Source organism: Myxocyprinus asiaticus, chromosome 8, assembly GCF_019703515.2.
Source record: "Myxocyprinus asiaticus isolate MX2 ecotype Aquarium Trade chromosome 8, UBuf_Myxa_2, whole genome shotgun sequence".
NCBI classification, from domain to species: domain Eukaryota; kingdom Metazoa; phylum Chordata; class Actinopteri; order Cypriniformes; family Catostomidae; genus Myxocyprinus; species Myxocyprinus asiaticus.
Window position 1 is genome coordinate 20,967,117 of NC_059351.1, and position 12,960 is coordinate 20,980,076.

The 12,960-nt window shown below is 36.6% G+C and overlaps 1 protein-coding gene across 16 annotated transcripts in view; it reads left to right on the forward strand.

The window, feature by feature from the left end:
• Window positions 1-3,672: 3,672 nt before the first annotated feature.
• LOC127444939 (muscleblind-like protein 2a) overlaps window positions 3,673-12,960 on the forward strand; it is a 183,486-nt gene continuing 174,198 nt past the window's right edge. For 15 of the 16 annotated variants that reach the window (XR_007897891.1, XR_007897892.1, XR_007897894.1 and 12 more), the window contains exon 1: window positions 3,673-3,911. The gene's annotated coding sequence lies outside the window, so the exon portion shown is untranslated. Of the gene's footprint in view, window positions 3,912-9,800; window positions 10,026-12,960 lie in introns of those variants that run through there. The other variant, XM_051704608.1, reaches the window with a different exon arrangement.

Here is a 12,960-nt window from a genome sequence, read left to right on the forward strand (position 1 = left end):
ACAAAATCCCATAGCGGGACTTTAATAGAAAGACCTTTTTAGTGGCTAATTTATTCATAAATAATACATTATATATTATTCACTCATTGACTGATTTGAGTGTGTGTAAGCATTCTGACCAGATATTTATAAATCACACCGAACGTAATTAAACCGCATGCGTTAAATGCAGTGAATAAATGTGATGTTGGTAAACTTTTTTTATTATAATTTTTTTTAATTAATTAACATATTTAAATAATCATTTTTTTTTTAAATATGATAAAATCCACTTATAAATCCCAAGAATTCAATTTTAAAAGAATTCTATGTTTTAGAAGCGTATTATACATTGATATTGTACGTTTTAATGTACTGTATATCCAAACATACAACAATGTACAAGTGCTACAACCGACACTTTACATATGAATATCTATGAATACTAATTAGATCACGTTATGTTGTCTCAAAGACACAGCTGCATAAACTGCGTTGTTTATGCTTGCTATTCCCGGAGGAGCTCGCGGTGATGATGTTTATGTTTGTGGATGTCTGGTGAACACTCTGAATGGTTAGGAAGGATGTCTCACTCAGCAGTTTTGGTTTTGAGGAATGCTGATCGAGATATTTCTCGGCATTGTAGTGCTGTTGTTGCTTAAGTTTAAAATAAGCAATGACATTTTTAAGGGCAACGCAGTGACATAATGTGCTAATTTCTCTGATGTTATGAAATATTGGGGGTATGAAAACCGACATTAAGATCCATCCCTCTGAGAACACACTGCTTATTGTTATCCAACCCATAGTTTAAACTATAAGATAAAGTATGATTCCTCTATATTAAGCAACTAAATACTACATTGCCTACTACATTTTACATTTACATCTATTAAAAGTGAAACTGTGCATTTGTTACCTTAAAATCAACATGAAATCAAAACAGACCATACTGTATGTACTTTAATACATGTTCCTCTTATTGTGAATGTTTCATCAGTGCTTGTTTTTTTCCAAAAGAAATACATGGTCTTTATAATCTTTTATCAAAATCTAATAACTTGCTGCACCTCTGAAACGACTTTCTGTTTTGGCTGATGGCCTTCACAATCTAATTAATTCCTGATGGTTAAAATTGTTCTTGTTCAATAACCTGTTTCAGTTAGAAAAAAATAATATATTTGCAGTGAAGTTCAAATGTGCTGCATTATAAATACATTATAAATGGCCATTTTTGCCATACCTGTCAGTTCATTTGCAGTCATTTATTTCTTTAAAGTTGCCATTCAATCAATGTAAAAGGTAAGTCAATTGATGATCTGCCAACCTAATGAGTTCCCTCGGGAATAAAAATGTTGGCACATCATTTACTTCAATGCAGAAAGTCTTGATTGAGGGTCCACTTTATTGCTAATAAATTACAATTCTTGGTTGAAATGTCTTAATGATGTATTAATCATTATCGTTTTAATCCCCCCCCCCCAATGTAGATGACTTTTTCAGTCACCAGCATTAGAAAGTCTTGCTCTCACACGCCTTGTATTCCTCTTGGCATCATATGTTATCCCAATCAAAGTGAGATCATTTTTCAAAGATGAAACTACAACAATGTGCCTGTATTTCAATGTGGAAAGAGACTAACTGCAAAAGGGAAAACAGGCAGAACAAATAAAAAGAAAATGATCCTGAAAGGTTTGGATGCTCCACTGACAATCGCTTCATTGCAACAAGCCATTTGATTACGCATGAGGTATTATCTTTGCCTAGCTTGCATCTATTTGTAGTCTTTTGCTTTTCAACAGGGAATGCAAAACAGCACACAAGGCAACTTGTAATCTTATTAAGTTATTAGTTCTCTTTATTGTGCTCATATGAGACTGCCATTTATAGCTTAAACACACTCTTGTTTTGTCCTGTAAATGGTTTTATCCTAAAAATATTCTAAAAAAATATCTAAACTAACTGGTTTTATTCAAGTCAAAGGATGTATTTATTTTTACAAACTGCACTACACTGGGTTTCACCAATCATTGAAAGTAATCAAATCGGGTAGAAATAGCTCCTTAACATCAACATGAAATCAAAATCGACCCTTTTAACTTTCTTATTACACATTCCTGGTTTTAATGTACATGATTTATAAGTGCACATTATTCCGCCTTTCCTCTTGTTAGTGATTAGAAATCCTCCCCTGCAACCACCAAAAATGTTAAAGGGTTGAATAATTTTAAACTTGCATTATCTCAAATGAATAATATTATTACTAATAAAATGTTATTGGCCTTGGTTATTACATTCATATGAATTATATCTTTTATAGCTCAATTGCCTGAAAGTATAAATAAATGCATTAGTTTAAATACACGTTTCAAATGTTTTATAAGAGTATTATTCTAATTGCTGTTATTACTTTTCTATCACGCATTTCCAGTCTTCATATTAGAGGTAATAAAATACTTGAGATATGAGCAGTTACAGAAATACTCAAACCAGCCCATCTTGCAACAATAATTCCCCCCCCCCATTCTGATAGTTGATGTGAACATTAACTGAAGCTCCTGACCCCTATCTGCATGATTTTATGCATTGCATTGCTGCCACATGACTGGCTGATTAGATAATCACATGAATAAGTAGGTGTACAGGTGCTCCTAATAAACTGCTTATTGAGTGTAGGCTATAAAAAAAAATAAAAAAAAGGAAGATATGAAATATACTGTAAATGCATTGAATAAAACAAATGTAATGTAATGCACTTAAGAATTTATGTAGATATCACCAATAGGATCTCTTGAGAAGTCGTACAAATTTGTACGAGGTGGCTTATGAATTCGTAGGAACTGTAGATGTGCAAATCCCCAGATGTGTAATGCAGAAGTTAGTGAAAGTTCCCATTGTCAGAACGTGCTTCTTAATTTTATGCCCTTACCCAAACCCCATATCTAAACCAAACCAGAGTAGAGCAGAGTCCCAAAGCATGATTTGGGGCATTAATAGTATGTTATGTATGACAGAAGAAAGTAATTGTGAAGTGGAGGGAGAGTCACCTGATTGGCTGTTGTAAAACTCATACGAATTTGTCCTTTTTATTGCTTTATGCAGTTCTAAACTCAAAGTAAGACTAAGTTTTACATTTTAGCATTAGTTTAAACATTCATTTTGTTTTATTACAATAATCATTGTTTTTTACGCGTTTCTATTAGCCATATTCAGTCTTCATATGAGCTTTAATAACTTTCCAGTGCCCGCAATACAAACTTGACATGCAACTGTTGCGTGTTAAGCCATCTGAATCTAATCGTAACCATCAAACTCGTAACTAAGATGAACAGCAGGCCTCCAGCTTGTTGATTTACTGTAACAGCACTACAGTAGCCCACATCCATTGTACCCGCGGGAGATTCACTGTTGTTTCCACGGCAACAAGCAGATCCTTGCCCTTAGGGCTCCTGACATTCATTGGGACCGTAACACCTCACACTGTAAATAGGGGGACGTTAACACCATTGTCATAACGACGTATTTGGTCATAACCTATAAACTACATATTAACAGCTTTTTAAATTCCTCAAAATATATAAAAGAATCAAATAGATGAAATATTAAATGTAGGGTATATTTAAGGTTAAAAATAACATCTTATCCTCCCCTCCGCCCCTGTCACATGACTTGGTCACTCCTCCCACGAGCTGTCAGGGCAGCTTGTTGCATGACCAGCTTCTGGATAAACTAACTTCAGTTTGGCGTCAAAATCTCAACCAGTTGCCTGACAAACTGTGTTTCTCGTGTACAGACGAGAATGTTCACTTCGGTTGAATATCAAGCCTTAACTGCCTTGTCTTAACGAGTCCTTTACGGCATTTTCCTTCGAGCTCTTGTGCTGTCGCGTGATTTGTGGTCAAGAAACAGCAGCGGCATGTCTTGGTGACCAGGTAAGCATTGGGCACTGGCAGGTTTCGTGATTTTTTCATAGTAAATACGAGTTGACAACGTGAGAACGCGTTGCTGAAAAGTGCACCGTCTGAAGATATTTAGATGTCACTACAATGTTTGTCATTGCATAGCAAGAGCACGTTTAGCTGGCGTTGGGTTCGTCGCTCAGTGATGTCGACATGGGTTTAGTAAACGTTGCGCTGTATCCTTTTTTAACAGAGCGAGGAATAATTGCATTGCGAAAAAAAATAAAAAATAAAAATAAAAATAATAATAATTCGCATGAAAACGATTGTGAGCTCAAGCACGCAAACGCCGCCCGCGAGCGCGAGAAGTTTACATATTTGCACGAAATGCCAGCGAGCACGCACGAGGGCCGTCGTAAAATCACCTTTAGTATAAATGGTGGCAATGAGTCAGACGCTGTAATATCGCTCAAATATGTGCCGATGTGAGGTTTATTTGCGTGTTTAAGTGTTTACTAATCGTCTGTTTTCTTCGCGTGAGAACTGTCACCTGCCAATTAGTCCGAAAAGCCCGGCTCGATATTTTCTGTCAAATAACGACTTTTGGAAGAGTTAGTCTTTGTTGTAAACTATATATAGAAAGAGCATGTATTAATATAGATTCTAATACTATAAAATATACCAAATATTCGTTGACAGCTTATTCCTCAGACTTGTTTTAGTTGATAACAGTCCTTTCCCGTGTCATCGCTCAGTGAGAATTTAACCTAATAAATCACGGCAGTTTTTAAATCACCCGCGATGTGTCAGAAATCGATATCGTTTCTTTCAAGTAAGGACTTTAGAGCAGCTTGCACGATGGCCATTTTTGCACGATCATTTATGTCAGAAAACGACTCGAGGAAGAGTTTGTCTTAATTTAAAATAAAGAAAAAGACGAAGCGCGTCATCGTTCCGTTAAGACAATTTCGTCACGTCAGTTGGTAACAGAAATACTCGTACTGATGTATTTTCATTTCAGGTGATTACTTGAGAAAGAGTCGCTGTCTTGATGTAAAGATTGAAATGCAAATGGATCTAGTCCCCAAAACTAGTCCCGTCACGAAACCGATTCCAAAACCAGCGCCACACCCGGTGTGCGCACGCCGAGCGCGTGAGGTCTGTAACAACCACCGTTTGCCTCACTATTATCACTATAATCACTAACACGTCAAAGCAAAGTGCGCGTGACCCCGTCTAAACTAAACTCGAGCTACGCGACACAACTGGAGCCGTAATCAACGCTGCTGTCTGCGCGTCACGCGCTCAGGGTCGTTACAGACGCGTCGCGTCCCTCGAGCTCTCTCAGTGTAGACGGGATGTGACTTGCAAAAACATACTGTGACGGTACCATGGTACTTTGATACGCATTATTGTATTATTTACATGGTACAACAATGGTACAGGTCCTAAGACATAGTATTAGCATGGTAAATGTCCAGAAAGCTATTACTATGTTATGATGTGCATGCAAATCTTTTTGTTATTTTTTGTTACTGGAGGTTCTCAGCTGAGACCTACACATGACAGGTGAGATACCTAAGAAACTGCTGAAAGAAAGAGAGACATAGATATGGAAGAGGTGCTTTTCTAAATCTCAATAAGCGTAATGCAAGTTTGACTCAAATAAGAATCTAATTCCATGATCTCATTTTTATTTGCTCTCACAGCAAGTATTGCAACTTTATCATCATTTTAGTGAATTAAACTGTGGTCTGATAGTCTGCACATCCAGGTGGTTAATGATTCTTGTTTAGTGAGGCCGTACAATGGGGGGTAATTAGTTGGGGTTTAGAAGTGTGAATTATTTAGTTTCGCATTAAAGGATGGCGTAATAGCCACTTTATTGCTGTATTTTGTATAAATACAAGGCTGTCTGGAATCTTGTTTGCATGTAAATATAGTGGAGGTTGGATTCAGGAATTGCAAATGTCTGAAGCGATGGAAATAAGCATCCAATCCTGAGTGTTACTTCGATTGACCAATCAGGGATAGGTTGCTTAATGCTTACTGATATGAAGCGTCCCTTTACGGTTACATTTGTTATTTTAGAAGATGCTTTTATCCAAAGTGACTCGGATAAATACAAACACTAGTGATTAATCATAAGCGGACCCATGGAGAGCTTTAAAGATTTCTGCATAATTGCATTGCCAGTCATTCACATCCCGCCCCTTGCATGCCATGTTCATCCATTAAATATTGTGGATAATTTGATGATGCTTTGGCTATCAGCAAGAATATAATATAATACTCTCAACTCCATTTAACACATTTTACCATGCTTCAATCTGAAATCTTAGACCCCCCACCCCAAATTAATGTGCAAAAAAAAAAAACAACTGTGCAAGTTTTTTCCTTTAATATGAATTGTTTTACATCTGATACACAGGGAAACTTGTATTCACCTAGATCATAGAACATAAAATCAAATGTAATCATGAAAGATCGGTGTGCAACTCAGAATCAATTATAGTCGGGAAGCTCAGAGGTGGTTTACATTTCTGTAGAACATTAACAATATGACGCATAAGTTATAATAAACCCGTGCTCCACAAGAACTTCAAATTGCTATATGTAATAGAATAGAAGCATTACTCAGAGCTCACCATATAAATAAGGAAAAGCAAAAACTGGTATATAAAATATTTAGGCTTCATGTCCAAATCTGTAAAAGATTAGATCTGCGTAACGTTCTCTCTAAAGGAAAGAATCAGGTTCCATGCACTTGGCTGGTTGTTTTATATCAGAAATGATGTTATAAGTTAAATGATTTACCAGTGACAGTAAATAATGTCGAACCTTAAATTGTAAATAATTTTTGTAGCATAAGTATTGACAAAAAATTCAAATAATTTCCTTACCAAGATGTGAATAATGCATTTAATTATTGTGGAAGACTACTTCAGTTGGTATACCAACTTCAATTCTGTATGTTTGTTAAAGGAATATTCCGGGTTTTATACAAGTTAAGCTCAATCAACATAATTTGTGGTATTATGTTGATTACCACAAAAAAAAAACAGAAGACGCAAAAATTGAGGTTACAGTGAGGCACTTACAATGGAAGTGAATGGGGCCAGTTTTTGGAGAGTTTAAAGACAGAAATGTGAAGCTTAGAAATTTGTAAAAGTACTTACATTAATTCTTCTGTTAAAACTTGTTTATTTGAGCTGTTGTTTAAATCATAGTTTTTATGGTTGTCTAAGGCTTTATTGTTGTGGTAATCAACATTTTGCCACAAACACTGTTGATTGAGCTTAATCTGTATTGAATTCTGAATATTCCTTTAAATTCCCATATTGAAAAAAACTACTGCAAACCTGTAAAACTGTTTAGTTTAATCAGGCCGAGTTGACTGTCGGGGTTGTCAGGGTTAATTGGCAGTAGCATTAGAGACAGCGCGTCTCACCTCGTTGACATTTAAGCAGTGCAATGTTTTAGCATCGTTCGACATTGCTTTTGTAAAACCACTCTGGCTGTCACATAATTGCAGTGTGCTTGCGGGAACGAAAGCCCCTAAAAGCAGGAGGCTACAGCTGTTCTATTGATTTCAATGGAAACACTGTGAAGTGGGGCCTGACTCATCACTTCTACCCCACTGCATCATCCCTCACGTGATGCCGAGAGAGGCTTCCTGTCACGACGACAGGAGGAGAGTGTCCTCATCGCCCTACGGTAACGATGCAATGGGTTGCCAGGGTATGCAGAGACCTTGGAGGCAGGTGGAGAAAAGCAGAGTGCTGCTGCGTTAAACGGAGGTGGTCGAAAAGTCATGCAAGAAAATTCAGTCTGTCTTTCTTCAGTGTGACTATACAAACACTGCCTTGAGGGCAGATATACTCCAAAACTGTGTTAAGGAATATTTCGGGTTCAATACAAGTTAGGCGCAATCAACAGTATTTGCTGCATAATGTTGATTACCACAAAAATGTTTTGTGAGACTTATCCCTCCTTTTCTTTAAAAACAGCACAAATCTGGGTTACAGTGAGGCACTTACAATGCAAGTGAATTGGGCCAATCTGTAAACGTTAAAATAGTCACTGTTTCAAAAGTATAGCCACAAGACATAAACAATATGTGTGTTAACATGATTTTAGTGTGATAAAATTGCTACGTTGTCATGACGATGCAACACCGTAACCACTGGAATCCCGCAAAAAGGACTAAACACCTATTATAGCTCAAATAATACACAAGTTTTAACAGAAGAATTAATGTAAGTGCTTTTATAAAATTATAAGCATAACATTTCTGTCTTTAAACCCTTCAAAAATTGGCCCCAATCACTTCCGTTGCAAGTGCCTCACTGTAACCTTGATTGCTGTCAATTGAGCTTAACTTATTGAAACAGAATATTCCTTAAATGTGGCAATTGCAAGTTTCTGATTGCTTACTGTTTATATAAAATAGCTTTTCCCCTTGATATTGTAAATGTGATTTATTTCGATTAATAGAATGTACATTAAAATACTTATTTTGGGTGGATCAACTGCATGCTGTATTATTTATGTAGGCTACACATCCAAAACAAGCTAAGAACTGTTCATGAATAAGGCGTACTTTATGGCTGTCTTATACATCAGGAAATCAAGAAAACAAAACTGTTATTACATTTTTTTAAATATAAATTATACACAGAAACAAGCAACTGACTTGTCTGTGATTGGTTTCAATGCTCAAAAGCTGAAAAAAAAAAAAAAAAAAAAAAAAAGCAAAAAAATTGTAAATAGAAAGTTATAACACAATGGGAGTAGATCTAAGCGGAATGCTATATAGTGCTTGACACTTTTTGTGATTAGTTAAATGTGGCCACTGTAATTGTAATCTCTGTTATTTACATGATTATTTGTGCATTCCTTAAATATAAACAAAGGCTGTCAATTTAATGTGTTAATTTAGAACAATAATAATAAAAAACAAATAATATGATAAACAATTATACATTTAATCATGCTTCCCATTTGTAAATTCCGTAATAAGTAATATTCCAACAAGTGCTGTCACAATTATGAAATATGGCTGACGATTAATTGTCAAAGCAATAATTGAGATTCTGTTTTAGGGGTCAAGATGCATTTTTAACAGTTCAGCTATTTTTAACTTAATAAGGCATTTTAAAAATGCACCAATCATGGCACAAGATTATGGCAATAAAAAATAGCTAGATGTGACTCAAGCAATGCTAAAACCAAAGTCAGCGTTCTGACGCAAATGTACATAGATGACAATCAAAACAATTGTGCAGACAAAACTTCCTGTGTGAAGGCCCACAAGTCTGCCTCAGACAGAGTAGCAAACTCGATTGCAAAAAAAGATTTGCAAATGATAGGTTCATTTTCAGTGACGTGGACATTAAACAAGCAATATATTGACTTCTGAAGCCACTTTTTGTAATGTTTATTCAATGTTGAACTGATCTGCAACAGACTAATAATGTATAGGTCTTGAAAGTATTTTAATTTATCTGCAAATATAGATACATTTGATCATTTGAAATTTAATTTAATTAATCAGTTGATCATGTAGTTATTTAAAAAAATTTAATCAATTGACAGCCCTAATTAAAACATTTCACTGATAGATTTAACAGTAATTTATCTCAACCATGGTATATGCTTTGGAAAAACTATAAATTCTCTGTTGCCAGGCGTAAAATTGGGGAAATACCTTTAAGATCAGCATTCAGTGGCCTGTCATAGGAAGCTCTGAGGTCAGCCTGCCAGTTCAGGGAAACTCGGCCAACAACAGAGCCTCAGAGAGGGAATGCGGTATGCTATTGGCTAGATCGTGGATGGGCGGTCCCTTGACAAAGGCAGTCTGGCAGGAAGGGGTTTGTTGCAGGGGGGGGGGGGTGTGTGTGAAATGGCTGGAAATCTAGATAGTTTAGCAGGGAGCAGATACGCTGGTGCTTTCTGTGCTGTTGCTGAGAGAAAATCCCTGTTTCGGCATGGGCCGCCTGCTTGCACAGGGAATGACAACAGTTCACGTGGTTGTTATATCCGGAGAGGGTGAAAGAAATGAGTCCGATTGCCACACCAGGTGCCTCCTTGAGTAAACTAAGAAGGAGAGAGTGAAACGTGAAGAAGAAGGCTCCGTTATTCCAGGTGGGAGGAGTGTTAGCTTTTTCCTTTAGGCTCTGTTTTTCCCAACACAATGAATTTTGCTGCAATATGGTGCATGCAGATAGGGGTGTGGAGGGGGAATCTGAGAGGTGGAGTTATGTCAGTAAGTTACCGTGTCTTTATCCCATGTACATCCTCTATCCCTTGTCTTTCCGATTTCTTCCCTGAAAGACTTTGGTTTTTGTATTTCTATAGCTAGAGCAATGGATTGGTGTGGATTCAGACACAAATCAATGACTGAATAATTTTCTTTGGCAGCTGTTTCTCATTACAGTTGAGACAATTTAAATTAATCAGCTTTTCTGAGAATTTTTCAGCAGGAATGACTATCTGCAGGTAATGGTCCAGTTTGCTAATAGCAACGGCTTTATGCAAATTTAGTGAACACCAGCATCTTTCATATATCCGACCCATGCTCTAACCAGAAATGTGCAGACTTTAAAAGGTCAGGACGTGTCATGGCATGAAAAGGCTGCATTTGTCTCAAACATTTAGCAAACATGTTAGGAGGAACAACATGTTTTTATTTTTATTTTTAGAGGGAGTCTGACTCTGCCCTTCCCGTTAAAGAAAAGCATGAAAACAGTCCAGGCAGCCACTGACTCTTTATTAGCCAAGCTGTGAGAGCAACCCTTCTGAATCGATCAAAAACATGTTGAGACAGACATGGAAAGGTAATTAGTAGAGTTGGGGTACTCGAGTTTGGACTCGGACTCGAGTCCGAGTCACGAGTCCAATTTTAATGGACTTGAACTTGTCACGGACAATGCATTTTTACTTTGACTTGACTCAGACTCGAGCCTTTGGGACTCGGGAGTCCAGCCGAGTCCATGATATTTGTGATGCAATGAAAAAAAAAACAGAAATGAATGAACACATCTTTGTCTGCATGCAGCTGTATTAGCCCCTGAAGTCATGGACATAGCCAGAGTTGTTTCACTGTTTAAGCAAACACACGCACACACACATTCGCATGTGCACAGACACACTCATCAGCCAAACAATATGCTTGAATGTTACTACAGAGACTACTGTATAACATCGACTACAGGAGGTGGCTGGCACGACAAAAACATAAAGACGGGTATGTATCCAATGTAATAGAAACTAAACAAGGCAGTTTCACACGACACGGGACCTGAAAACTGGTAAAATTGCATGTGGCGTTTGTGCAGCCAAGACGGTGCTCGCATTGCAGTTTCATCGTGGTTAACTTAAAAGTCAAGTCACCCACATCATGTCTCTCACAGTTGACTAAAAACAGCATATCGAAATAAAAATAGTATTAATATTGGATATTAAGTATTTTTTGGCGTAATGTATCTGCACATGTAGGCTTCTGTAGTCTCTTGTGGTCCACTCAATGTTGTGAGCTTGAACTGGTCCATAATAGCTTGATGAATTAACTGTGTAACTTTTTAAATAGTTTGGGAAAAAAGCGTTATTGCTAAAGCAGACAGTAACTCTAAACAGATAAACAGCACCTATTTATTGTTGATTGACTATTTTCAAAGCATTGATGAGCTGCTTAAAATACATTCTTCTACAGCATTTGTCCACCATTCACAACATTCAACCATGCACAATAAAATATTAGGATATTTTGGACAGTGAAATGTTTTGTTTATAATTTAATTATAGACTATAAAATACATGTATTATTCGATGACAGAGTTGTGTATGAAGCTAAACTTCATGTTAAGAGATGAATTTTTTTAGCCTATATCTCTGACATTTTTGATGGACAATTCTGTTAAATTTATAACTCAGAATTATTCTCCATGTTTTTGCAGTTAAAGAAGAGCTCAATTAATTTTTCTTTGGTTGGTATTTAAAGATTTCAGACTGATTGCAGACCAACGTGGCTGCCGCTCAAGCAAATATCAATTATTATTATTTTTTATATCTTATGTGGCAGCTGCTGCGAGACGCACATGGACGCATCAGGGATTTAGGTACACGGGCAGCACGCAGAACTGCCCTGCATTGTGCGGTTTCCCGCAAATTAACTTGAAAATCATGTCCGTGACGACATGGTCCTAATATAATCTGTGAGCTTTTCCAGTGTTTTTGGATGTAGCATTTGCAGTCAAATCGTGAGACGTAACTTCTCAGCGAGTGCTAATTACTACTGTGTTGACTCATTTGTATGTACTGTATTTTCCCAAATCAGTCAGCAGATAGAGAAACAAGATTCAGAAAGAAATCTCATTATAGACTATTATTTCTTTAGGTAGGGATAATTTTAAGTAAAACTAAATTAAATTGAATTGAGAAATTGAAAATGAAGTAGAAATAAAAATGAAATTAAAATTCGAAACATTATAAACTTGGTTGTAATGAGTGGCGGGGGAAAAGCTACAAATAATTGAAATGTCAACAGAACGCAAAAAGAATTGTGTTAAAGGACAGTTTTGTCTTCATACACCTAAAGCATATACTTTCATTCTGAAACCACTTTGAAGTCTGTTCAGCAGGATACTAATAATAATATATATATGAAAGTCAACAGAGGTGTTTTTGTTACATTTATATTGACAAACTGTTTTTCTTAGTTGTGAAGTTTAAAAGAAGCTTAAAATATTGATGTTGAGTTTACGGTTACAATTTTCATGAACAGATTCATTCGGACTCGACTCGGCCTGTTATGGACTCTGTCTTGAGTCTGACTTGGCCCCTTTTGGACTCGGACTCGATTGTTTACAGACTCGGACTTGACTTGGACTCGACTAAGGTGGACTCGAACCCAACACTGGTAATTAGGTGTTTTTCATGAACAAATGATCCTTTATTATGTGCCCATTTTAGTGGGGTTGCCATATTGCTCACTTATAAAAAGAATCAAGGCTTTGTGCCAACATTTTTCAAGCTATTTGTGTTATGTCAAGAGAATGTCTGTCGCAGAACGGAGAGAATA